The sequence below is a fragment of the Bubalus bubalis genome, chromosome 12, assembly GCF_019923935.1.
Source record: "Bubalus bubalis isolate 160015118507 breed Murrah chromosome 12, NDDB_SH_1, whole genome shotgun sequence".
Taxonomy (NCBI): Eukaryota; Metazoa; Chordata; class Mammalia; order Artiodactyla; family Bovidae; genus Bubalus; species Bubalus bubalis.
This window is the reverse complement of record NC_059168.1, coordinates 37,366,723-37,391,258: the sequence shown is the minus strand read 5'-3', so window position 1 is coordinate 37,391,258 and position 24,536 is coordinate 37,366,723. Positions and strand designations below refer to the sequence as shown.

Here is a 24,536-nt window from a genome sequence, read left to right as displayed (position 1 = left end):
TTCAACATTTAAAAAGTAGCTGTTAAGATTTTATAGTCTTGGTTTCTTAAATATTACATATCTAATGTACTTTTTAATTTAACGACTGGAGACATTCACTACCAGAGGCTGGGCAGTACTGCTGTCAGTCAACGGTAGTCTGAGGGCAACTGAAACGCGTGGGCTTGGCCCTTTGTCCCCCGATACTTAGAGTGCCTGAGCTCTTGTTTCTCTGAATCTTTCGCCTCCTCCACTCTCATTTCTCCCTGCTGCCACACGTTCTGTTGCTTCTAATCCACAGCCTTATTTCTCAAGCAGGAGCAAGAACTCGGCCATAGCTCTTCTCTCCTGGAGGAGTTCAGCGCATGGGCTTTGTGACAGCAGCCTACTGCTCACAGGTCCTCTGCATTTACTCCAGAATTCACAGCTTCGCTGTCGACGTGGGGCGGGGCAGCGGGAGGGCTCGGGTGGGGAGGCCGAGCCCCAGCTCTCCAGTGGCCTCAACGCTGAGCGGAGCTGCCATTTGGGGAAATGCATCCCAGCCTGCCTGGGGACCTGACAGGTTAGAGATCTGTGGTATGGATGAAGTGTCCTTTATTTCCTGGCCTGACTTTGACAGAGCCAATATTCTCATTTCTGTTGGTCTCACAGCTGATGGTTCGTGGAACAATGTAAGCTTTCCCCCTCCAGTCTCTGTTTTGGCCCTTATATGCCACCCCTTGGATGGGCGGTAGATGCCACTATCATAGCAAAGAACTGGCTGCCCACCTTCTGAGCACAGATGGAAGTGTGGACCCTTTAGTAACCCAGTCTCCAACCTTCCATCTGTCATTTAAAAAAATTTTTTTTTAATTCATTTATTTGGCTGCACCAAGTCTTAGTTGCAGTCTTCAGGATCTTCCATCTTTGTTGCAGCATGCAGGATCTTTTTAGTGGCATGCAAACTCTCAGTTGTGGCATGTGGGATCTAGTTACTTGACTAGGATTCGAACCCGGGCCCCCTGAATTGGGAGCTGAGTCTTAGCCACTGGACCACCAGGGAAGTCCCATCTTACCTGTCTTTAGAGGACAGAGTCATCTTTCTGTACAGTATCCACCTCATTTTCTAACTTGTTTACACTGCCATCTCTCTCTTTTTACACTGGGAATCTTTTCTGTGAGATAGCTGTAGGCTGGGCCAGATGGGTATGTGGTATCTGCCCACTTTGAATGCCTCTTTTCCCATCTCATTTTTTCACACCATTGTTTTCCTCTTTAGCCAAGTGTTTCAGTTTTCTTCACATGCCCTTTCCTACCTTCCCAGTTCCCAGGCCTCCAGTCTCCTTTCCTCTACACACCCCACTGCCTGTCTGAACATGTATGGCCCAGGCAAGAGTCTGTTCACCTTCCCTACTACTCACCTTTTCCTACAATCTGACTACTCCATGCTCATTCGCTTGTGAGCTTTGCATTTTCCAAGAGGAAACTGAATTATTTGATACATGTATTTGCTTGTGAAATATGTATCTTCTGCAATCAAAGTGTTGTGAAAGGCACCACAGAGAAGTAATGTTTTAAAGATAAACCTTTACAGAAACTCAGAACAGACTGTTGGCTGTTATTTTTTTCTGAGAATCTACTAAAACTTTCCGAGGGAAAAAAATAGAAGAATTTTGGGACTTAAATTGAGCTCTTACATTGTAAGCAACTCACTTATGTTCATAATTATAAATTAAGAGAGGAGACATCTCCTGGGTAATCCTAATACCCTTAGGTGGAGAAGGAACTTACTGAGGGACAGGAGAAAAGTTACATTCTTATCCATCCTGACGTTGGACTTTAGCTCACAGTTGGTAGGAGTAATGCATGGGAAGGTAGTATTCAATACTCTCTTGTCTACCTCTGGGAATGCTTTGTTTACCTGCAGATGGAACTGCATATGAAGAATATCAGGTTTCCTTGGGAGGTGGGAGGAGTCTTTTGGAATGAGCAACTGTTATCACTGGTGAAGAAAGAAGCTTTCCCTTCTGTCGTGAGAGTCAGGAGCAAAAACTGTGAGAGCAGACCCATGGTGAGCACTGGACCAGGCAGGGACAGGGCCCTGGTCTCCTGCTGCCAGTGGCAGTGAGCTCCAGGACTCCTCCATCCGCGGTGGCAGTGAAGGGTTACAGAGAAGGGCTGCTGTTCTGTTGGGCTGTGGAGTAAAGGGGCATGTTTGGGAATGGTGGGAACCCATGGGATCTTAGACTCCCAGCAACAGGTGGAGAATCAGGATTTAAACGTATTACAGTTGTGCCCGTAATTGTTTTCCAAGTCGTGGTGGATAGAGAAAACTACAATTAGGTAAAGAAGAGCAAACTATGTCACTGGTCCTCAAAGAGGTGGTTAGGGAAACAGACACATACACACATAATACAGGGGAGTGGACAGAGTTGGGGTGATGAGTAAGGAGAGGAAACCTTGTCTGTGAGCTGAGTGTAGGGTTGGCCAACCTTTGTGATCTGAATGGGAAGAGCTGTGTTGAGGCCTCCTTGGAAATCCCTTAAAGTGATTGATAGTGTTTGTTCCTCTTTGTGGCATAAATGCTTTTGATACTGCGGATGAGGAGATGAGGACTGAACCTTCCTCATTCACTCTAGCCAGAGGAGATCATTAGTATCCTAGACTATTTTCTTACTAGTTAGTATGGAAACTTTCCCATCTGGTTTTCTCTGGCCAGCACAGAGATAAATGCTAATGACACCAGGGCCTTAAACTTAGCAGAGTTCAGGTAAGACCAGCTGTCTTGGGGGACGGAGCCATGACCACTAGTCAGGGTGCTCTCATTCCATATGATTGGCATCTGCTAGGTGGTGCGGAGTCTAGAAGACCAGTGATGGTGGGGATCATACAGATAACCAGATATGACTTTCATTCTCTCTCAGTGAAGATAAAGTGAAAGTGTTAGTAGTTCAGTTGTGTCTGACTCTTTGCAACCCCATGCACTGTAGCCTACCAGGCTCCTCTGTCCATGGAATTCTCCAGACAAGAATACTGGTGTGGGTTGCCATTCCTTTCTCCAGGGGCTGTTTTCAACACAGGGATCAAACCTGGGTTTCCTGCATTGCAGGCAGATTCTTAACCATAAAATCTTGCCCAAATTCAGGGTTGCAGAACCAAGGGAAAAACTCAAGTCCTACAGTTGCTGGGTCACTTTTTCACCTCTACTGTGGTGTAGCCTTAGAATACAGTGTTCCCCAGTTAGACTGGGCTATAGCACCTGACTCAAGAAGAGCCTTCATAGAATATAGAATGAAGTCATGCATTCAGCTTCAATCATCAATAATACTTTAAAGCAGAGAGTAATAGCTTTCTCTTACATCAACAAGGCATAGGATAGGATTTAAGACTAACTTGTTTCTATCCCTCCTACTGGTGGACAACCTTCCCCCTTCTTTCCTCCTTCTCTGCCCTAAAGCACATGCCCACCTTGGTTAGGGCAGCATCTTTGTTAGTGTTGAGCCTAGAAGAACACCATGCTAACACTTCTCTTTGGACCATGTCAGGATTTCCTAGATAAGACATGTCTTTGAGCCTTTTCTGTATTTTTCTAATTGCCATTTCTGTGATGGAAGTGAAACTCAAGATGTTTCAGATTAAATCTCATAATCCCTTATTCTTCTTCATACCTAAGAAATCAAGAATAGAGAAGGAAAAGCTAAAATGTATTCCTCTGCCAGCCGATGGGGTCATTGATGACTAACATGGTCAGTGTCTTTAAAAAAACTGACACTAAGAAAATGCATTTGGACAAGTCCTACCCTATAGCACAGGGAACTATAGCCAATATCCTAAGATAAGCTGTAATGGAAAAGAATATAAAAAAGAATATATATATATATATATATATATATATATACGTATAACTGAATCACTTTGCTGTATAGCAGAAATTATCACAACATGGTAAATCCGCTGTGTTGTTCAGTTGCTCATGTCCGACTCTTTGAGACCCCACGGACTGCAGCTCACCAAGCTACCCTGTCCTTCACTATCTCTCAGGGTTTGTGCAAACTCATGTCCATTGAGTTGATGATGCCACCCAACCATCTCATCCTCTGTCGTCCCCTTCTTCTCCTGCCTTCAATCTTTGCCAGCATCAGAGTCTTTTCCAGTGAGTCAGCTCTTTGAATCACGCGGCCAAAGTATTGGAGCTTCATCACCAGTCCTTCCAATAAATATTCAGAGTTGATTTCCTTTAGGAATGACTGGTATGATCTCCTTGCTGCTTCAAAAAAAAAAAAAAAACAAAAAAAACAGAAAAGAAAATTTGAGGAGTTAAAAACTCCATTCTAGAGCTTTATGCATGATATGGTTATCTGGTAACTTAAAGAACTTTTGACATTCCTTTGTTCTCCTGTGAGGATCATGGGTCATGTGGTTCACCCTCCTTAGTCCCTTCTGCCAGATGGGTGAAAAATGAGATGTTTTGAATCAAATCTCACCACTGAGCATATATTCACTCCTTGAGCCAATTCCTTTTCCCACAAATTCCTTTCCTTACACACCTTCTCACAGAATTATTGGCTCTTCAAACTGGTCAAAAAAGACAGTAAGCACACAGCTCTGATCACCTCACTTTCCCATTCAAAGCAGTTATCAACTGCTGTTGACTATAGCAGTTGTTCCCAAAGAGTGGCCCCTGGATCAGCAGCATCAACATCAACTGGGATGCACAGTCTTGGGCCCACCACAGACCCACTGGGTCAGGAACTCTGCAGAGGGGACCAGAAAGCTGAGCTTTAACAAGCCCTCCAGCTGATTTTGATACCCGTCTGACAAGCACTGGACCCCAGCATTAAGTATTCTCTGGAGCTTGCTGTCAGAGGGACACCCTGTTATGGCCCCCAGGCCAACTGTTCAGCCTCTGGTGTGTGTGTGTGCCCCTGTGCACACTCTGTACTCTGTTACAGAGAAGAGGCCCTTCATTTTCATGCCTTCCTGCCTTTACTCAGGTGGCTCCTTTGCCTGGAATGTTCTCCCCTGCCTTACCCTGTATCTCCCTACCTGATGCTTTATCTAAATGCTTTGCCTGGCTTAAATGCTGGAAGGCGTGTTTCTGATGAGGGATGTTCTTTGTTTTTAGAACCAAAGATGGTCGTCTCCAATTATTCCCGGGCCCTTTAATTAGTCTAATAGAACCCCAGCAACACGGAGGGTTTCTCCAGGTGACAGTGAATGCACATCCTCTAATCCCCACACAGGTTAGCTAACATGTGCACACTGTTTTCCTTCCAGAAGCCTCCACAGGTATTGTGACAAAAGAGGGGGGGATTCAGTCCAGACCTGATGGGCGTACGGGATACAAAATCCAGTGCTGCTGATGGGAGCTGTGAATGATAATGACAACCTGTGTGTAGATGGCATGAGCCTTAATAATTATCTCTTGCAGTGTCTAGCCTCCTAACCTCAATTCATCCTCAGGATGTGAAACTCATCCTGATAATGGAAACACTGGCAAACACTGGTAGCTTTGTAAAAAGTATATACTGTAAATACATGATGTTCTGAGCAATGCACTCACTTCTGCTACGTTTTGTGTGCCAAAATGGCTACCTCCATTACAAAAACTGTGAACAAATTTAAATGGATAACCCTAAACTCTTGGCTAGTCTCTGTAGGATGTGGATCAAAATGGTATCTATCAAGGTGGTCCCTCCTGTCTTGGAGTGTCACTCAGTAGGTCTGTAGCCATCTGGGGGAACCGGGCAACCTCTTCCTGTACCAATGTCTGATAATGACTAACATGTGTAACAGGGTTGTTGTGACGATTAACTGGATCATAGATTTCCCTGTAAATGGCAAAGTTATTGTAAATATTAGCTAATATTATTATTTTGACCACCCACTCACTCCCTGCTGCCTCCTCCAAAACCAGAGATCTTACAATTTCACTTGGCAAGCTAAAAAATCATTCTTATAGTTATGTCATAAATATTCAGTTAGTCCTGGAATATGACCATAGGTGACTAGGGCTTCATTGGAAAGAGCCACTTTCTCTTAGTGAGATGTTGTGATTAGAATGTGGATAGAGTTAGAGCATTAATATTTGGTTCAAAGTGCTGATTTTCCTAGTGTGATCTCAGGCTGATCTCTTTGTTCACAGAATTGTGGGCTCTTTGAATTGAAGGGCGCTGTGGAGGTGAGCTAGTCTAACATTCATACTTTTCAGAAATCCATACCAGAGCATCCCTGCTGTCATTTGCTCTTGCTTGTATATCTCTAGAGGTGGGTGGGCTCATTATCTCAAAAAGTCCCGTCCTTTGTTAGATTCCAGTTGTTGGAACATTCTTTCAACCTTTGAGCCAAAATTGGCTTTCATTTTACTTCTATTGTTATACATTCTCAAGTCTGACAGAGCACACAGAATGCTGCTCTTCTCAATATGGCAGGGCTTCTTGAAGGCATAATGCACAGCTAGCCAGCTTCTCTCCTTTGAACTAAACACCGCCTGGTCTCGTAAATTTCCTTTATTGTTGATGTAGTTGCCAGAACTGCCTCACAATCCTGGTTCCCTTGTCTGGATGAGGAGTGTACATTTTTATGATGTGATTACTGGGGTAATAATAGCCTGCCAGGAAGCAACTATGTCTTTGATGGTCTCACAATAAGGCAAACTTTCCCCTTTTGCCCACACCCTCACTGCAGTACACAACTATAGGAATTCAAAAAGAACCCAATGGTAACTGACTCTCCAATCTTCCAAGTCTCCAAGGGCCCAAACAGTGCATTGGCCTATCGGGCAGCCTAATACTGTCAGTTATGTGGATTCAGTTGTGGTAGTTCCTATTGATCATCTCTTTATCCAAAGTTATAGAATTCTCCTCAGTAATCCTGTAGAAATGTTTAAGCAGCAGACAGTAGGAATTTGGATATAGTGATTTCACGCATACCCAGACAGATCTACTTTCAAATAGGGCTCTTCCACTTCAACAATTTACATCTCTGAGCCTCTGTTTTCTCATGTGTAAAATCAGGATGATTATTCCTACCTCACAAAGTGAGGGCTAAATGTATTGATATTTCTAAAACAGTGCCTGGCTCATAGGAGGGGCTTATGTGTACACTCTGATGTTCTTAGCACATGGACATCTCTTGAGGTTTTGATCCTCCTTCCTCCAAAGCAGCCCAGGTAAAAGTTTAAACAGACATTTTGCTGCTGCTACTGCTGCTAAGTCACTTCAGTTGTGTCTGACTCTGTGCGACCCCAGAGACGGCAGCCCACCAGGCTCCCCCGTCCCTGGGATTCTCCAGGCAAGAACACTGGAGTGGGTTGCCATTTCCTTCTCCAATGCATGAAAGTGAAAAGTGAAAGTGAAGTCGCTCAGTCATGTCTGACTCTTAGCGACCCCATGGACTGCAGCCTACCAGGCTCCTCCATCCATGGGATTTTCCAGGCAAAAGTACTGGAGTGGGGTGCCATTGCCTTCTCCAAAGATATTCTGGTGTAGTGCTAAGAGTACTGATGATTCTGAAGCAAGGGGTGACAAAATTCTCTTTGAGAAAGCCCAGATTCCCAGGTGCCTCAGTTGGTAAAGAATCTGCCTGCAGTGCAGGAGACATATGTTTGATCCCTGGTTCAGGAAGATCCCCTGGAGAAGGAAATGGCTACCCACTGCAGTATTCTTTCTTGGGAAATGCCATGGACAGAGGAGGCTGGTGAGCTACAGTCCACAGGGTCACAAAAAGTCAGACATAACTGAGCGAGTAAACCACCACCACAGCCAGAACTAATTAGTTTAAATTTGCATTTAAATAGTCACATGTGTCCGGTGACCAATAGCAAGCCAGAAGCTTGTGAATTAGAATTGTGGCAAAAAGAAAAGGCTAAGCCCAGTCAGTGGATTCAGGGACAGACTAATGAGCAGTATGGAAAAGATTCAAGTTTTCTAGGAAAACAGTAAGAACAGAAATCTGGAGAATCGGAAGACAGCCAACAGCTGAACCCTTGTACACGGTGGTCATTTTAGCCTTTGCAGATCATGCACCCTCCGGTACAACCATTCAGCTCTGCTGTTGTAGTGCCAAAGAACCACAGATAATATGTAAATGAAATGTGGCTGGGTTGCAATAAAGCTTTATGTACAAAAACAGGTGGCAGGCTGGGTTTGACTGTAGGCCACAGGTGGTCAACTCCTGATCTAAAGTTCTATCTTTATTTTCTGTTTCCTTTTTTCCCCTGTTTTATTTCCTTTCCTTTTCCTCTTCTTTAATTTCTATCTTCCTTCCTTTCTCTCTCTCTGTAAGAAAATTTAACTTAAGATCTACCCTCTTTAACAAACTGTGCGCAACACTGTGAACAATAACACAATACTGTCAGCTATAGTCACAGTGTTGAACAGCAGATCTCTACAACTTTGCAAGTTATTCATCTTGCATAACTGAAATTTTATACCTGTAGAACAGCAGTTCCATTTCTCCCTCCTCCCAGCCCCTGGCAACCACCATACTACTCTCTTCTGTGAATCTGGCTATTTTATGTATCTCATTTAACTGAAATCATGCAATATTTGTTCATCTGTGACCATCTTATTTCTCTTAATATAACGTCCTCAAGGTTTATCCATGTTGTTGTCAACAGCTGGAAGTCAAGTTTTTCTTTTGGCATATAGCAGGCGTTCCTTCTTTCTGGAGGTGCCACCTTTTCTTTATGCAGTCATCCATTGCTGGACATTTAGGTTGTTTCCATATCTTCAGCGTTACTCTTCTGAGTAATGCTGCAGTGAATGTGGAAGTACAAACCTCTCTCTGGGATCCTGACTTTAATGCTTTTGGATGAATACCCAGAAGTGGAATTGCTGGATCATATGGTGGTTCAATTTGTAATTTGGTGGGGAGCCTCCTATACTGTTTTCCATAACAGCCATACCATTTTATATTCCCTCCAAAAATGTGCAAGAGTTCTGGTTTTTTCACATCCTTGCCAACATTTGTTCTTTTGCTTTTTTGGTAATAGACTCTAGGCGGCTAGAGTCTTATTTTCTCATCTCAGCTCCTGGGACCTGTTTCTATTGCTTTCATCTTTCCAAGAGCACCCCTCTCCTGTCCTCTGGGCCTCTAGGATTCCCTTTGGGCTTACTGGGCACACACTTTCACAACCTGCTGAAAGATGTGCTTCAAATACTTGTAGGTCCTACAGGGGCAAGGTCGCTATCCTTGAGAAAGGAGAGGGAGTATATATAAAACCTTCAGAGGAGACTCATTGGGCATTTCATCATCACTGGGGGCAAAGTACCTATTTCCTTTATTTCCATCCATATCATCTCTTAGGTATGCAAGAGCCTTGTGTATGATTCCACAACTGTCCATGCTCTTGCTTTGTACCACTTAGCTCAACTACAATTACTTGTGTGATAGTCAGTTTACCGTCTCCTCTCCTCCATCTCTATGAAGGGCCATGTCTGAATTTCTGTCCCTGCTATACCCTTGATATTCAGTAGAGTGACCCATGCAAGGTACATACTCAACAAATACCTGCCCTTCAACCAATCCATAGACGTTTTTCAGACCACATTTGCCAGGCTTCCTCTTCCTAGCACTGTAGAGAAAAGTTTGACTTTCGACTATTAATTTGTTAATGAACTCCAGGCCTAAAAACAAGACCTAAGGACATGTTATTGGAGAAGGAAATGGCAACCCACTCCAGTATTCTTGCCTGGAGAATTCCCATGGACAGAGGAGCCTGGTGGGTTACAGTCCATAGGGTAACAAAGAGTGGGACATGACTAAAGTGACTTAACACACACACACATGCGCAAAGATGTGTTATAGGCATGGCCTTGACTGAAGGCCTGACATCTCCGACTCAGACGCTTTATTGGTAGCTATCACTGACACATCTTCTCTATCTATTTACACACTGCAGGGATTTCTTTGGAGGGAAACTTAAGGAACTGTTCCTTTGAAACTTGGGAATGGTGATTCACTCAGTATTTTCTTCCTGGGAGAACAGATCTTTTAGAATTTTTATACATGGTGTACCTTTTTTTGATCCTTAAATTGGGATTTTGTGCACTGAGTTTTGGAGGGCTTTTCCTTTGGTAAACATGAACAGCAGCAGAAGACAGTTAAGTGCTGCATCTGTGTTCACAAACCAAGCACGAAAGTGTGGTCATCTGAGCAGCCTCTCAGTGGACAGAGCTCACTGACTTTCACAAGGCAGGCAGGCAAAGTTCATTAACAGGCTTCTGGGAGAGTTTCCAGGGCTCAGCCCAGGATGCCATCTCGCTTAAACCCCTAGGGAATTAAAAAAGATGGGTGATTCATAGGTTACCCAGCGGGGGTAAGTGAAGCAAGAGGAAGAGGGTGGGTAAGTGGGAGCAAGGGATGGATGAGGTGGTTCTTTGCCAGTTACTCTGCTGTTGCAGCTGCATGGTGCCCTCTCAGTGGTGGTCTCAGCGGAGGGCACCCTTCTTCCCTCGTGCAGCCATGCTGAATGTCCATTCAGTACTCCACAGCCCTTGTTACCATAATTTGGCTGAATAACTCCCCTCCCGACTTTGCCCCACGAATTCTTGAAGGTTTCAACAGTTTCAGTGTAGTTTCCTCCTCGTCTCCCTTTCCCTTTGTTTAGGTGCTCATCTGCCTTTCCCTTTGTCGTGGATCGAATAGGGGTCACCCCAAAGATGTGTCTCTGGAACCTGCAAAGTTGACTTCATTGGAAAAAAAGATCTTTGCAGATACAAAGATTCAAGATCATCTTGGACTTAGAGTGGGTGCTAGGTCCACTGACAGGTGTCCTCAAAAGACAGAAGGACACAGACTCCAAAAGGAAAAGGTTATATGAACTCAGAGGCAGGAATTAGAGCCATAGAGCCCCAAGCTAAGCAGTGCCATCAAGTGCCCCTGGTGGAGACATGCAATGGATTTTCCTCCAGAGCCTCCAGCAGGAACCAACCCTGTCCACACCTTGACTTTGAACTTCTGGCTTCCACAATTGTGAGATAATACATTTCTGTAGTTTTAAGCCACCCAGGTTGTGGTAATTTGTTGTGGCAGCCGTAGGAAGCTCTCACAAGTAATGATGTGAGTGTGGTTTGGAAAAGACCTGAGCATATCAACCCCACCTTGTTATCTTTTCAGCAGCATTGTCCAGGGCAGCCAGGGCTTGGAAGTGTTGAGGAAAATAGTGCTGGGTCATGTGCTGTTACCCGCCAGCTCTACGGTTGTCCTCTCCTAAAGCTGAGGGTGTCTGTGGCAGATAGCACCTCCCTTATCCTTATCAACTGGGAAAATGAGAGAATAACTATAGAGCTCTGTGACCACCCAGCTGGCTGGGGAGGGTAGAAAGGGCAGTCTGGTCATGAGCCTTTCATATCTCTCTCCGCTCCCCCTTTGCTTCTTAGGATATAAGTGGGAAGAACACAAGGCCTTCATCCACAGCCGCTGCCCTCACTGAGACTGCAAACACAGTTCATTTTCTAAACGATGGACTCCTCCATAAAGGGGCAAAGTAAAGCAACATCCAGAGCTGGAGAAAAAAAATTCTCTCATCCTCAGCACGCTGTTTGGTCTTTGCTTCTCCCAGGCACCAGCCCTTTGGCTTGATGTCAGATCAGTGTGGCTAGAAGCATAAACTGGGTGAAGCAGAGGGTGAGTACCAGGCACGTGCTGCTGAGATAATCTGGGGAACCACAAAGGGACCCAAGTAGGGGATGGCTCGCTTTCGCTGTTTGGCTTTCCATCATTTAAAAATGTTGGGAATTCCTTCTGATATTGATGTGCAACAATTTTCATTTGTCCTACTGGCTAAAAAAAGAAGTCTCATTTAACAATAGATTTTTGGTAGTCACTAAATGGTCCAGTGCTATAGCCTCAACTAAGGCATTTCTGTGTAACTATAAATATTTATGCCATTTACAGTTACTTCACATTCATTTCATTTGGGTCTCCCAATAGCCCATGAGATGAGTGCTACGGCTGCTAAGTCGCTTCAGTCGTGTCCGACTCTGTGCGACCCCATAGACGGCAGCCCACCAGGCTCCCCCGTCCCTGGGATTCTCCAGGCAAGAACACTGGAGTGGGTTGCCATTTCCTTCTCCAGTGCATGAAAGTGAAAAGTGAAAGTGAAGTCGCTCAGTTGTGTCTGACCCTCTGAGACCCCATGGACTGCAGCCTACCAGGCTCCTCCGTCCATGGGATTTTCCAGGCAAGAGTGCTGGAGTGGGGTGCCATTGCCTTCTCCGATGAGATGAGTAGAGCAAAGATTATTGAGAAAACATGAGGTTCATGAGGTGAAGATGATGTAGGAGGACAGCAGGGGAATAGTAGGGAATTCCAAGCTTGGGGAGGAGTGTGGGTTGGGGGGATGAGTGTGAAAGGATCTGGAACTGTGACGAAATCTTCCTGGCTGCAGAGTAGGGTGTATGGATGAATGATACAGTTGAAGACACTGTCACTAGAAGAGGTTTCTGGCATGGCCTAGGTGATTAGAAATACGAACCAAGTGGGAAAAAAAATCAGGGAGGCCTATAGTTTATGAGCAGAGATCCCCTCTGGAGCTTGAATGTTCAACAAGTGGTGGATTTTTGTAATATTGTGTTTCCTCACGCCAGTGATTCCCCAGCTTAAAGAGGCTTCATGATAATACAACCAGTAAACTCTGTCCTCTGCAATATACAGGAGAGGCTGCCACAGTAGTGAGTGGTTGCACGCTGGGTCTGGCTGTTGGGTGGGTCCTCTTGCATGAGGTGGCATTTGGGGAAATTGGCTCTTTCGGGCACTGGGAGATCTGGCTGGTTCATGTGACCGTTGGGTTGTTATCCGGCTGCGCCCAACCTTGAGAGGAGGGATTTGGCACCTCCGCGATCCCCAGCGGGAGGCCCATCCTCAGCTAGTCTGACACATCACATTTGCTTTTTGATTTACACACACAAAATGAATCTCCCCAACGACCCTCTCCCCAGAGCCTCATCAATTAGAACTGCTTTTGTCCTTAGCCTCCTTTTGTTGATCAGCTTGGAAATTCGTTAGGAGGGAAAAGAAAGAGAAGTTGTCTTTGTGGGCAGTGGTGCTGGTGAGCTGGCTTCTAATGAAGGAGCCCTGAATGGTGCGATTGTGAGGCTGTTTATATAGTTTTTATTTTAATTTGCATCCGTACCAGGCTCGGATCCCGAGAGCCACTTGGCTGTGTTTGGAACTTTTATCTCCTCCCATAGAGCCAGACCTGCCAGCTTATCATTTGCCTCAAGGAAATTAATGTGGGTCCCCCCTCCCCTTGCTTTTATCATGTGCTGTGGAATTGTTTATACATTCACAGAGAGAAAGAAAGGCTGTGCAGAACCGTAGAAGGTTTCTTTCCTCATGTTCATGGATCATCTGAGACTTGAAAGGCTTCTAGAGCCAAAAGACTCAGGGAGCAAGGCCTGGATTGAGGCAAAGAGATGGAGGGTAGAGGGTGGGAACATGGCAACAAAGAGCTGACCTCAGTGTCTTAAAGTAAGAAGTGAGAGGAACCATGCTCTATTTCACCTCATCCTCTGCGTGGATATATATATTCCTTACTTTTCCCTCTACTTTTCCTGAATGTGTCAGCTAAATATGACTCAAGAACCAACTCCAGCTCAGTTTCCCCTTTTGAATTAAATTGCAGCTCTTGAGTGTGGCATTTAAGACTCCACATAATTCAGTCCTGTCCCACTCCTGCCACTGGCTAATGAGTATTTTCACTTCCAGCCTATGGACTTCCTGTACCAGGGTTCTCTCCTGTTGGAGCTTGCCTCTGTCCCACGTCCCTGGTCAGGCTGCCCTCCCCGGCTACCCCCCTGCTTCATCCAGTCCCCCTCTCCTTCAGTTCTGTGTGTGGAGCCTTCCCGGCTCACGTGGTTCTCTTCCTCACTAAGGTCCTGGCTATTCAAAGTGGGGCCCAGACCCACAGCTGGGGCCTCTGCTGGGAACCTGTGAGAAAGGCAGCATCTTGAGCCCCAGAACTACTGGATCGGAATCTGCTTTTGGGAATTGCAAATGCACAGAAAAGTTGGGAAGCCCCTTTCCAGACACCTGTGACATTGATTTACTGCGCCTCCTCACCTGGGGATGGGTTGATCCCCATATGTCCTCCTGAGCATGGACCTTGCTTCCTAGTATGAGTGGTAACACCTGGAGACAAGGGCAGACAACTTAGATTCACTTGTGGCGTCATTTACAGCTTGAGGACAACCTGATGACATTGCAGGAGCTCAATGAATATTCAGTTAATTTCATGCAGACTTGACCTGTGAATCACATTTTTTGTTGCTCTTTTTAAAATGGTGGATATCAATGTTTCTTTGTCCTTTTACGTACGCTTATTCTATCATAGTAACCTTAATTACTAACATGTTAATGGCAGGGACCTCTGGTTGTCTTTTCTTGTCTCCATACAGCTTTTTCCCCTTTGACAAAATAAGACTTCCCAGGACTTTGCAGAGTAGAGAATGGAGAAATGACCTCTGACCCTCTTTCCATGTTGCGTTGGGTCAGAAATTCTGTTGCCTGGAGTGTTGTCTTGGGGCTCTGCCCTCATCTCTGCTTTCCCAAGGCAATTACTGCCAGCACCAGGTTATTCTCACATCTATTTCCGGCAATCCAGTTCCAGAAACCAAAGACTTAGACATTGCCCTCAAGAAGTGACAGTTTAGTGAGCATGAAAGAGGTTAGAGCTGCACAGTGTGCCTCGGATGCAGGGGTGGGAAGGCCTCAGGAGCCTAAACCATGTGTGGAAGGAGGAGGGTTTTGTGTTCAGTCTGGGCGAAGCCATGTGACAAGACCCTCACACCAAGAGATCATGGAGGTGGAAAGCCAGGGCTCTGGTGTGTATGAGTACGTGTATGTGTGTGTACACGAACATGTGTGTACATATGTGTACTTGCGCATGTGGGTAGGTGGGCCCAGCTTGCCCAGGGCTTCATGAACATTTAAGGAAGTGAGATTTCATCTTATAGGTGGTAGAAAGCCACAGGGGGAACTGCTAGGAGACACTTGTGGAGTTTAAATCTCTCTGTACCAGCAGTGGGGTGGGTGGTCTTGACAGGGTGAGAGGGACACCTTTGTGGGGTATTGTAGCCAGAATCTATGCAGAAGAGGATGACTTCCACCCCAGAGCCCAGCTGTAGGGGACCCCAAAGTGGTGCTCTTCTATGGGCCTCACATCGGGCTAGTTGCCAATTCGTGTTCAATCAGCTTCTGAACTCTCCAGAATTTAGTCCTTGTCTGTTCCCACTGGCACTGCCCAAGTAGTCATCACTCCTATTTTCTTCCCCGACCCTGGGGTTTTTCTAAAGTGCCTTCTGGCCTGGCTCTCTTCCCTAGCTTGTGAGTATCACTGCATGGAGGACAAGGAGCAGCCCCCTCCCCATGGCGGAGCAGACCCTTCATTCTGACTGCCAGCCCCTCTCCAGCCTGTGCTCTCACCACCTTCACCTCATGCCCTCCTCTCTGTCCAGAGTTCCCAGTCCATGGCACCGGCCTTGCTCCAGGGAATTTCAGAGCTTTCTCTTGTACTTAGAAACTCCTCCCCCTACTCTGGTTTGTGAATTCTCTCCCTCCAAGACCCAGTGCCAGTGTCGTCTCCTGGGAAAACCTTCCCAGACTCCCTAGACACACGTGCCTCCTCCTCTGCATCACCTGAGCCTTTATGCAGCTCTTTCTGGCTTCTGATGTTGAATTCAAGGTGACCGTTTATGCATCTGCTTCCCTCCTCCATGCCCCATCGCCAGGGCCTTGAGGCAGTCCCTGGAAAGGCCAGGAGGGCACACAGCAGTGATGTATTCAGGGTCCCCCCTCCCTGGGCCCTTCACCTCTCTGCTCTGGCTCCACACCTGGCCCAGGGCACCAGCTGGTTGAATTAAACACAATTAAGCAGGCAGTTGGCCCAAGCCAGGAAAGCAGAGGGCTGAGAAGAGAATCTAGGTGTGCCCTGTCTAATAGAAATACAACATGAGCACATTTTACATTTCGTAGTTGACGTATTTTTAAAAAGTGAAAGTTAAAAGAAACAGATAAACAAATGTTCGTAGCTACTTTATCTGTTATGTCAGTTATGTCAGACTCTTTGTGGCCCTATGGACTGTAGCCTGCCAGGTTCCTCTGCCCATGGAATTTTCCAGGCAAGAGTATTGGAATGGGTGCCATTTTCTACTCCAGGGGATCTTTCCAACTCAGGAATCGAACCCTAGTCTCTTGTGTCTCCTGAATTGGCAGGTGGATTCTTTACCACTAGTGCCACCTAAGAAGCCCACTTTATCTGGAATAGCACCCAATTAGAAACAACCCCAATGTCGATCAACAGGTGAATGGATAAAAAAACAAACAAAAAACTATGATAGGTTTATATAATGAAATACTACTTAGCAATGTGAAAAAATGAACTCCTGATATATGCAGCAACATGAATGAATCTCACAATAATTATGCTGAGTGAAAGCAGTAAAAAATTATGCATACTTTCTGGTTCCACTTACATAAAATTCTATAAAATGCAAACTATTCTATAGAGACAGAATGAATATCAGTAATTATCTTAGGATGAGGGGTGGGAAGGCAGGACAACAAAGGGGCATGAGGAAACCTTTTGGGGGGGGTGATGGACATGATCATTATATTGATGTAACGATGGCTTCCCAGTGTATACATGTCAAACTGGACTCTTTAAATAACACTTTAAATACAGGTAGTTGATTGCATGTCCAGTATATTTCAGTAAAGTGATAGAAATGAAACAGAATAACTTACATAATATATTTTAACCCCATATATCCAAAATACTGAAATGGCAATCCATTCCAGTATTCTTGTCTGGAGAATTCCATGGACACAGGAGCCTGGCAGGCTACTTTTCAAGGAGTCATAGAGTCAGACACGACTGAGTGACTCTCACTCACTCATCAATTTAACATATCAACATAAAAATTGCTAATGAGATCTTTTTACATTCTTATTTTTGTACTGTTTTTGAAATCTGGTGTGCATTTTACAGTGTCTGAACATCTTACTCGGGACGGGATATTTCAAGTGTTCAGTCGCCACATGTAACCAGTGGCTACTGTGCTGGACAGCACAGATCTAGACCCTCCAGTGAAACCCCCTCTTCTCGGCTCAGATTGGGTGAATTCTGGGTCAACAGGTCAAATCTGCAGCTGAATAGTTTTGAGCTGGCCCTTTCTGTGGCCAGATCATCTTGGGTCCTGTGGGGTTCTGGATCAGAGAATGGATCTCATGAACCTAGATAATAAACCTAGGATTTTGTGTGAATTCCCATCTGCCATCCCACCCTCTGTTTAAGCCTGACAAGTAGCCTAACTGTTTGCTTTAACAGAACACATTCTTACTTTCCCTTTTGCATCAAATTGCAAATTTACTTCACTAACTGCATGCAGGGGGCGGGTGTGGAGTTGGAAGAGGGGCTGTGGGAGCTAAGGAGGGCACCCACTGGGTGGGCATCAGCCCCTGAGAGGTGGACTGAGTGGGGCTGAGCTGGGGAGAGTGCTGGTGCAGAGTGGGCTTGCAGCTCACCCAGGCCTGCTCTCAGTCTGGGATCTGCCCTCTCGTGCCCCCAGCTTCTGTCCAGAAGTCAGAAGGGTGGGGGGAATGGGCAGTGCTGGTGACAGAACAAATGGGGGCTTCACCAGCCCTGTGGCTGAGGGGTCTCCTTGAGAGTTACCCAGCAAAAGTTGCCTTAAGGATTGTGAGAGATTTTTATAATTTTGCCACTAACTAGCTCAGGGACACTGACCAACTTACCTTCTCCTCAGGGTGTCGGTTTTCCCATCTGTACAATGAAGGAATCAGAGTAGACAACTTCAAAGGTCCCTTCTGGGCTCATGTGAGGAACAGTGATCCTGACTGCATTAAATGGAGCACGTACCAGCGCTGGGCAGTGTCCTGCATAAGGAAGTTTTGTTGTTTGTGTTTAGTTGCTCAGTCATGTCTGATTCTTTGCGAGCCCATGAACTGTACGCCACCAGGCTTCTCTGTCCATGGGATTCTCCAGGCAAGAATACTGGAGTGGGTTGCCATTTCTTTCTCCAGGGGATCTTCTAGGCCTGGGGATTGAACCTACATCTCCTGCATTGGAAGGCAGATTCTTTACCACTGAGCCACTAGGAAGGTGACAAGAAACACATGACATAGTTCTTACCTGTATTAATGAAAAGTGGATTTACAGTGCTTGTATTGCTTGATATTTTTATAAGAATATATTACATTTGTAAGTGAAAAAAGGCAGAGAAAGGGAAACAAAAAAGGTATCTATGTGTGGTGAGAAACTAAAGATCTCAGTTTTAAATTTTTTAAAGTCTTCAAACATACCCAAAAGTGTAGGACAAGGAGACCCATGCACCCACCACCTGGCTTCAGCAATGAACGTACTGCCAGTTTTGTTTTATTCACTCCTCCCACCACTACTTTGTTTTGTTGGCAGTTTTTAAAGCAAATTCCTAATGTCATATCATTCTATGGATAAATATTGAATAAGTATTTCTAACAGGTAAGGGCTTCTGAAAGAACAAAATAATACCATTAGCACACCCAACACAATTAACAGCAGCTTAAAAAAATATTAGATAATGATGTGTTCAGTTTTCCTGATTGATTTAATCTTTTTTTTTTTCCATCGGTTTGTTTGAATCAGTGAAACAATTATTGGAGCTTTACAAAATATTTTATAAAACACTTTAAAAACTGCTGTCTTGACTGTGGTCTGTGAGCCGTCTGCTTGGAGGTTATTTCCTGTTGTCCTGCATGGCGCTCACTGGCTTGTGGGCGACTGGCGCATGCTGAGCCAGACACCAGAAGTAACAGTGTGGTTCCCAGCCAGTTTCCCCGAGGGGCCACACAGGAACCCAGAGGCCCCAAGGAGCCAAGGGAATTGGTGTCCCCAACACTCCAGATTCTTACAGGAATGGGCTGCCTCAGAGAACCAGGTGTCACTGGGCTTTTACTCCCCAAGAGCAGCGTGGGGTATGCTCTTCACCTCTAGTTTCTGCACCCCCTTCTCCACTGTCCCTCATGCAGGAATGCTACCTCGAGCACTTCTGCCATGCAATCCTAAGAGGAGGAAGCTGGGTCATCTGTAGCCCAGGAGAGCTAGGGATGTGCTTAGGGATTAGAGGAGATCCTGGGCAGCTGGTGAGGCAGGTGGAACCTGTGTATTTGAAGATGAGAAACCTAATGTACTGTGCCCTGCACAGGGGCAGACTGTGACAGAACAAAGGGCTGTGGATCACATGCATCAGGGTGTGCGGGGGAGGGCAGGCATTGGCTTCCTGTGTGAACACCTGCAGACTGAAGAACAAGACCTGTCAATCCGGTGTGTACATTACATGTCAATCCTGTGTGTATTTTTATCCTATTTCCATAAAAGATCCAGGTGGGTAATAGGTACATCATTAGAATGGGTTAAAGACTTGACACATGGGCCATCCTTTGCACACACTCAGCAGGACTTTTCAATGATAAGTCTTTGTTAAAGGATATGCACATTTATTAATATGCACCTTCTATTTTTAAGTCATATAACACCTCGAATTAGAGTAAGGATTAAAATAAACAAATACCAAGTACAAGTTTAAATAATGTGCTTAGCTATTATAAGCTTTCTTATCTGAACACTTTCCTTTTGGAAAAACAATTTTATGAACTGTTTCACAATCCAAAAGGTATTAAATTATCCTTTCTACCTTTTGTACAGACAATTATATAATAAATATTGTTGTACTGCTCACCCAGTTTAAGAATTAGTATGATATGAATATATATGGAAGCTTCTTAAATGGCTTCTCATCCAGCCCCCGTCACTTCACAGGTGTTTCTCTCCTACATGTCTTTATACTCATTTGTTTGTATTAAAAGTAATATATATCAATAATAAATAATAGTAAATGTTAATAATAAATAGTAAATATATGTCTGCCTCTTGAGAAACCTATATGCAGGTCAGGAAGCAACAGTTAGAACTGGACATGGAACAACAGACTGGTTCCAAATAGGGAAAGGAGTACATCAAGGCTGTATATTGTCACCATGCTTATTTAACTTATATGCAGAGTACATCATGAGAAACGCTGGGCTGGAAGAAGCACAAGCTGGAATCAAGATTGCCAGGAGAAATATCAGTAACCTCAGATATGCAGATGACACCACCCTTATGGCAGAAAGTAAAAAGCCTCTTGATGAAAGTGAAAGAGGAGAGTGAAAAAGTTGCCTTAAAGCTCAACATTCAGAAAACTAAGATCATAGCATCTGGTCCCATCACTTCATGGGAAATAGATGGGGAAACAGTGGAAACAGTATCAGACTTTATTTTGGGGGCTCCAAAATCACTGCAGATGGTGACTGCAGCCATGAAATTAAAATAAGTTTACTCCTTGGAAGAAAAGTTATGACCAACCTAGATAGCATATTCAAAAGCAGATATTACTTTGCCAACAAAAGTCCATCTAGTCAAAGCTATGGTTTTTCCAGTAGTCGTGTATGTATGTGAGAGTTGGACTGTGAAGAAAGCTGAGTGCCAAAGAATTGCTGCTTTTGAACTGTGGTGTTGGAGAAGACTCTTGAGAGCCCCTTGGACTGCAAGGAGATTCAATCAGTCCATTCTAAAGGAGATCAGTCCTGGTGTTCTTTGGAAGGACTGATGCTAAAGCTGAAACTCCAATACTTTGGCCACCTGACACGAAGAGCTGACTCATTGGAAAAGACCCTGATGCTGGGAGGGATTGGGGGCAGGAGGAGAAGGGGACGACAGAGGATGAGATGGCTCGATGGCATCACCGACTCGATGGGCATGAGTTTGGGTGAACTCTGGGAGTTGGTGATGGACAGGGAGGCCTGGTGTGCTGCGATTCATGGGGTTGCAGAGTCAGACATGACTGAGCGACTGAACTGACTGACTGATTTGCATGTTTTAAAACATGCTAAATTTAGCATCATACAATATGTAGAGAATTACATACTTGATTTTCTTTATACAATGAAGGGGCCCAGGACTTCTGTGTGGCACCTGGACATCTCTTTTCCAACCTGCTATTGCGAAGAATGGCACTAATTACCTTCTTGACGCCTCTCAGTTGTTGCTCTTATTTTTCTCTGTCCTGGCTGAGCGTTTTGAGTCTTTGTAAACCACCTCCTATCTTGGTGGCTCTGGAATCTGCCAGACCTAGACTGAAACCTTTCTGCGTTACTCGACAGCTCTATAACCTTTGGCAAATTACTTCACTTCTCTGAGTTTTCAAGTTCCTCTGCACTGTATAATTTTTGTATAATTTCTTCAATTTCATCTATAAACCAAATTATATTAGTACTTGTACAACAGAATATTGGTACTCATCCCAGACTTGTGAGGTTTAAAGAAGACAGTGCAGGTTAGGGGCTTAGCACTGGTGCTAGGTCCATCTGAATTTTTTCCTCATTTTTGCAACCTGACATCTTTGAAGGAATCAGTGTTGAGACAAATGCTCCCTTAGCTCCAGAGTCCCCAAGACACGGTGCACTTCCCAGACTCCCCTTAAGGACCGAGGTGTTCATTCCTCCAGCTGCTGCCCACAGCTGGGTCTCTCCCAGAATCGGCCCCTCAGCTGAAGAGGGCTGCTTTGGCCAAAGTTTCACTTCTTCCCAGAGGCAGCCCACATCCAGTGACTGGTCTGTGAAGAAGGAGGTGCAAAGGCCCAGCCCCCTTCCCGCACGCGGGGACACCTCTGAAGAACCTTCTGGCTCCAGAGCTGCTTCTGGGTCTGCTCAGGCCTTTGTTGTGACTGCATCATAGCCCAGCCTCTCCCTCTGCTCAGTCGTGTCTTCTTTCCCAGAGGTGTTGTTCCCAAGAGCTCTTCTCAGTAAACCTCGTGCGTGCAGATGTCTCAGAGTCTGTTTCTCAAGGGACCTGACCTGAGACACAGTGGAAAATAAAATCACCAAGTCAGGGGACTCACTGGCACGTGGGTGGGGCTGGCACTGCTTTTCTCTCCCTCACCATCCATCTCCAGACCCTGGGCAGTCTTTGTGGGCCCCCAGAGGGAAGGCAGACCTAATGGATTTTATAGGTCTGCTCTTCAGCAACCGTGGGCCTATGCTAGTTCTTTTCTATTTTAAAATTGCAGGAGTAATATGTGAATACATACTTTTTGTAAAAATATCAACCAGCAGAATAGCCAGAGCAAGAGCCTCTCCACCGGGCTACCTGGAGACAAACCCACTCTGATCCCCAGAGACAACTTTCCAGATGTATTTCTATGCATTGATGCAGACATGTATATACATATAAAAATAGGTGGTTTCACAGGGTTACATGTTTAAAATAGAAATAGATTACACCATGCATACTGATAAGCAGCTCACTGTTTTCACTTCCTGTGTCTTGGAAACCTTTCCATGTCAGTGCTCAGCATATCATCTTCATCTATTCTTTCTAATGGCTGTGTGACATTCCCTGAGATGACTATCTCCTGCCTTATTAGGCCACATCTTTACTAGAGGACTTTTAGGTTATTCCCAGTGGTATGCTTTGATAAACAGTGTTGTGATTAACATTTCTGTCTCTGCTTTTTAACATTTCTCTGTGCATACATTTCTCTAGGTTAGAATGCTGAGTTAAGGAGCACAGCATATTTTAAAATTTGACTTGACCTAACTTCCCTCCTAACTCCCAACAATGGATATTTTCTTTCTCTTTCCTTCTATTTTTATTGAGATATAATTGATGTATAATATTCTGTAAGTTTAAGGTATACAAGTGATGATCTGATACACAAAGATCATGAAATTGTTATCACAATAAGGTTAGTTAGCACGCTTATCACCTCACATAGTTACTATTTTGTTATTGTTGTTATGGTGAGAACATTGAAGATTTACTCTTAGCAACTTACAAGTATGTAATACAGTATTGTTAACTATGGATGAATTGATGCTTTTGAACTGTGGTGTTGGAGAAGACTCTTGAGAGTCCCTTGAACTGCAAGGAGATTCAACCAGTCCATTCTGAAGGAGATCAGCCCTGGGTGTTCTTTGGAAGGAATGATGCTAAAGCTGAAACTCCAGTACCTCGTCCACCTCATGTGAAGAGTTGACTCATTGGAAAAGACTCTGATGCTGGGAGGGATTGGGGGCAGGAGGAGAAGGGGACGCCAGAGGATGAGATGGCTGGATGGCATCACCGACTTGATGGACGTGAGTTTGAGTGAACTCTGGGAGTTGGTGATGGACAGGGAGGCCTGGCGTGCTGCGATTCATGGGGTCGCAAAGAGTCAGACACGACTGAGCGACTGAACTGAACTGAACTATGGTCTCCATGCTGTACATTAGATCCCCAGAACTCAGTCCTCTTACAACTGATAGTTTATATTCTGACCAAAATCTCCTCATTTTCCCCACCCTGTAAGCCCCTGGAACCACCAGTCTACTTTGTTTCAATGAGTTTGGCTTTTTTAGGTTCCACATGTAAGTGAGATTATATAGTGTTTGTCTTATCACCTGTCTTTTTGAGAATAACCATTCTAACAGATGTAAATGATATCTCATGGTAGTTTTGATTTACATTTCCCTGATAATTGAGTACCTTTTCATGTACTACTTGGCCATTTATATGTCTTCTTTGGAATTCTATTCAGGTCAATTATTTGGAAGAGTTTAAAAAGGATTGGAATTCACCAGTGAAGCTATCTAGTCCTGAACTTTTCTTTGTTGGTAAGTTTTAATTTATTGATTTAATCTCCTTATTCATTACTGGCAGTTCAGATTTTCTAATTCTTCATGATTCAGTGTTTATAGGTTGTATATTTATCAATTTATTCCAGGTTGTCCAATTTGCTGGGCTATAATGTGGCGCTGTGATAAAGAGACTGCCTGCCAAAGCAAGAAACGTGGTCTCGATCTCTGGGTTGGGAAGATCCCCTGGAGTAGGAATTGGCAACCCATTCCAGTATTCTTGCCTGGGAAATTCCATGGACAGAGAAGCCTGGTAGGCTACAGTCCATGGGGCCACAAAGAGTCAGACATGACTGAGCGACTGAACACAGCACAGTTGTTCAGAGTAGTCTCTTAGGATCCTTTGTATTTCTGTGGTATCAGTTGTAATGTCTCCTCTTTCCTTTATAATTTTATTTATTTGAATTCTCTGTCTTCTTTTTTTCTTGGTAGGTCAAACTGAAATTCTAACACTGGATATTATCTGTTTTTTTAATGTTTGCTAGTTTGATGAACTATAACATTTTAGTGTTTTAATTGTATTTTTGTTTACTGTGAGAAATGGAATATTTTCCTTTGCCGTTTTCCATTTCTATTTCTTTTACTATGAAGTACCTCTTTATATTCTTTCCCCCTTTTTATTAAATGGTTCACCTTATTAATGAATTGTAAGAATTATTGACATACTGAATATTAGCCTTAGCTTGTTTTACATGCTGCAGACATTTAAATGTTATTTTAACTTTGTGATGTTTTTTATGGCTCCAAATTTTGGATGGTTATGTGGCCCAGGTTTTTAATCTTTTTTCTTTGTGGCTCTGGTGCTTTTGTACCTTCAGTAGGCCTTCCTCACCCCGTTATAAACAAGTGAAGACATTTATTAAAGT

General features: G+C 44.4%; 1 long non-coding RNA gene across 3 annotated transcripts in view; it reads left to right on the top strand.

Moving 5' to 3' along the window:
• The window catches only part of LOC112578054, a 44,761-nt gene extending 20,453 nt beyond the window's left edge, over positions 1-24,308 (top strand). For 2 of the 3 annotated variants that reach the window (XR_006543342.2, XR_006543339.2), the window contains exons 3-5: positions 11,343-11,589; positions 23,574-23,649; positions 23,760-24,308. This is a non-coding gene — a long non-coding RNA (uncharacterized LOC112578054). The remainder of the gene's footprint in view (positions 1-11,342; positions 11,590-23,573; positions 23,650-23,759) is intronic. The other variant, XR_006543341.2, reaches the window with a different exon arrangement.
• The last annotated feature ends 228 nt before the right edge of the window (positions 24,309-24,536 follow it).